Here is a 3,654-nt window from a genome sequence, read left to right as displayed (position 1 = left end):
GGGGGGGTTATGTCACGAATCCGGTCCATGAACTTCCATCCACTTGCCATGGTATTGACCATTGCCCTCCCATGATATTAACTCTCACACCACACAGACTGCTACACATCACCCTGGACTACATTTCCCATGCTCCATTGCACTAATCACAAGCTCACCTGAAACCAATCACACACAGCTGCTACCAATAACACCCACTATATAAATCAGTCTCACACCACCATTCAAGGCTGAGTATTGTTTGCGTTTATCGCTCTCTAAGCGGTACCACTTTACGGAGCCAGTTTCCTCTCCTAGTTTAGTCTTGTTATACCAGTGTCTTGATTCCAGTCTGTTTTTCTCATCCTGTCAGCTGCCTGCCCTGGAATTATTCGCCTATCTTGGATTATCCCTTTCGTCTTGCCGTTCGGACTGTGTTTGCACCTTGCCTGAACTATTGCTTATGTTATCGGATTACCCCTCTTGTCAAACCCTCTGGATACTGTTAGACGCCGATCGACCATGCCCGCTTTGGATTACTTTTGTCTTGCCCTCGATATACCTGTGTGCCATTGTCTGACCCTTGCCTGTTTTGACCATGTTTATGAATAAAGCTTTGCAAATGGATCCGCATGCCTCTCGTCTCGTCGGCTCCGTAACAACAACATTTGATTCCTTTCCAGATATGTGCAGGCAGCTACATGTATTCTTAGTTATGAATATGGCAGTTCCCACTGCAAAAGAAACAAGAGACTTCAGTTTATTTTTAAAACATATTTCATTCAATAATGTTAAACTACAAAATAATGACTTTATATTAGTGGGGAATACAACATATAAAGACAGTTTGCAAAAGTATTGACATTTGAGAGGTAAAATCTTTTCATAATTCTCTTTCTGCTGGCTGCGCATTAGGTGTTTTTAAAAGCTTGTAATATTATTTTGAAAATGCCCCTTTTAATGGGTTATTTTGTTTGCTTGGTCAGCTAGATATGTTTATGCCTGATCCTAATGGGGCACTTTGCAGCAACCTGAGAATGAACGAAAAAGCTGTGTGGCGATCAGAGCTCACAAAATATCACTTTATTGGAAAGTCACAGACCGCACAAGAGACATACTGACACTGACATTTACATTAACTCTCTGCTAGAACAGGATCCATTTACACAACAGAGCCACATTTTGCAAACGTGGTTTGGGCAAGGTATTAATCCTTCAGGGAAGATCTTCTCAAAGTGGAATCCTCATTGACTAACAGAATTTGTAATGCAAACTGAAGGGAAAAACATTCTGGGAACTGCTGGGGGAAAAAAGTTCTGAAAGCAATTCAGTCAACTGACCCTGTTGAATGACTGGTCACTAGTATGCATTGTGTTTTTCCATGTTAGGAGATGATGGTGTGCTGGTGCCCAACTAGAGACTCGGAAATACCATGCTTGGTGAACAGCTGCAGAAGGGTTGTGTAAAACAGGGGCATTTCTATCTCCATCCATCCATCCATCCATCCATCCAAATTTTGTAGTTTTGCAATTGCAGTTATTATTTTTTATAACTTTCATTCCAGCTTCTTATATTCAAACTTGACTTGCAGTTTAGCATCCTTTTAGCAAATTTTAAACTTATTTTAAATTCTGAAACTGAACTGGAATTTAAATTCAATTCTGAATCGAACCACTAATACTCAAACACTTTATGTAAAATCAAAGCAGCTCCAAAATGGGTACAGGTTAATTCACTGTAATGGTTACAGTAATTAATTCATTCTACTTTTTTTATTCCAGTTGAATATTCCCACTGATAAAGAAATCTGCGTGAGAAGTTAAATGGGTGACTGTTAAATCATGAAATAGCCTGAATCAGCATGGAAATTTGTTCATTCTGGAAACTGGTTGACATTGTTGGCTTGACTTGCTGCCATTGTTAAAGTATTTTACTTTAAATAAAATTCCAGCATATGAGCTAGATGATGTTTTTAAGCTCACGATAATTGTATTACACCATTTACACTGTGCTGGATGCTTACTGTAGTGTCTGCTGTAAAATTACCTCTGTAAATCTGTTTTATGATTACTATTATCACTTGACCAAGCTCAGCAAAAGTAACACCCAGATCATCCTGGATTATTATTATTATTTATTCGAAAGAAAAATTTGGAATTCTTTGGCTGTCCTTTATTCACTTCAGTTCTATACAAAGCGCTGGACATCCTCGCCACCCTGACGCCTCACACATCTAGGCAAAGCTGCTATAGCCTGGGAAGATGAATCATACCTTAACACTGACTGGAGATGAAGACAGCCAAACTGAATTAGTTTGTTCTCTTCGTCATAGGGTGTACTGAATACATGTATTTTTAGCTGCTGGAAGTGTGATTTGACACTCCATTAGCCACAAGAAGCCGGAAAGTCAGTTCTTCGCAATTGGATTAGGATGGAGAAGGGAGGGAAAACAGGCATATTAAAGCCTTTCTCACTATGCTATAACATGGTTTCCAGTCCTTGGGTTCATTGCCACGCACACAGGCATTGCCCCTATAAATACTCTTGCTTGTCAATGGTGTTCAATATCAAAAATGTGATCCACTGTGTGGATGACTGCAGATGACTGCAGTTTATTGTGTGGCTGTTTGTGAACTAATGACAAGAGCCACTTCACACCTTTTCCAAATCTTATGTGTTTAGTTTCAATAGAAAAGGATATACTTTACAATACAGATCAATCTGTTAACATCATGTAATGCATTATGTGTGATGAACTAGAAATGAACAACTATATTTTTCCAGAATTTATTTTTATAGGGTAATATTCGTTTATAACTGACCATTGTTATTTCATGACCTTTTAGAAAACAATAACCAATATTAATTTATAAAAATGGGATAGTTAAAAATGTATTATACATAACCAAAATTAATAAATGTTGTTAAAGTGTTGTTTATTGTTATTTTGTGTAAAGGTTTTGTATTTATTACATATATAATTTACTTGGTATAAAAATATGTTTTTAAATGATCATGCTTTTCATGCTTTTAATATGTTCACCATCTTAAAAATTAATGTTCAACATGCTCAGTGTAAAACTCTCCATTCGTGTATGCAGTCTCATTTACACTATATACTATAATAAGCATGTTAGTAGACAGAAGAAAGGTGTTCCCCTAATTCTATTAACATATCATACAACCACTGAATAATATAATAGCATTCGATTCAATTCAATTCTCAGTGAAACTTAAACCTCTCTTATCACATTAGCATCCATATTTAGATAGGGAATCAATGCAAAGTTTAAGTGTGAATAGAGATGAATGATTAACTCATTTGCCATAACATCCCTGAAGACTGTAAATGAACTTTTATTACTTTGGTCATTTGAATCACTTAAGTGGTGAATATCAATAATAATCAGGAATAAATGACCACGACTAGGATCTACATAGTGATTATTCTTCAGTTCATTTTTATCAAAGGCATTAATGCCAGCTACATGTATATCACTCAGCAATGATGGATTCCTATGTGTATACTGTAAATAAAACATACTGTTTTGTTGCTATATCTGTATCAGTTATTCTGTTTGTACACCAGATATTTTCAGAATACATTAATGCTTCCATTAGACATCTTAAGTGGAGGAGGCTGAGATGTGTGATTCCTCTAGAAGCAATTAGACG

The sequence above is a fragment of the Sinocyclocheilus grahami genome, unplaced genomic scaffold (assembly GCF_001515645.1).
Source record: "Sinocyclocheilus grahami isolate Dianchi unplaced genomic scaffold, SAMN03320097.WGS_v1.1 scaffold418.1, whole genome shotgun sequence".
NCBI lineage: Eukaryota > Metazoa > Chordata > Actinopteri > Cypriniformes > Cyprinidae > Sinocyclocheilus > Sinocyclocheilus grahami.
Note: the sequence above shows the minus strand (reverse complement) of the source record.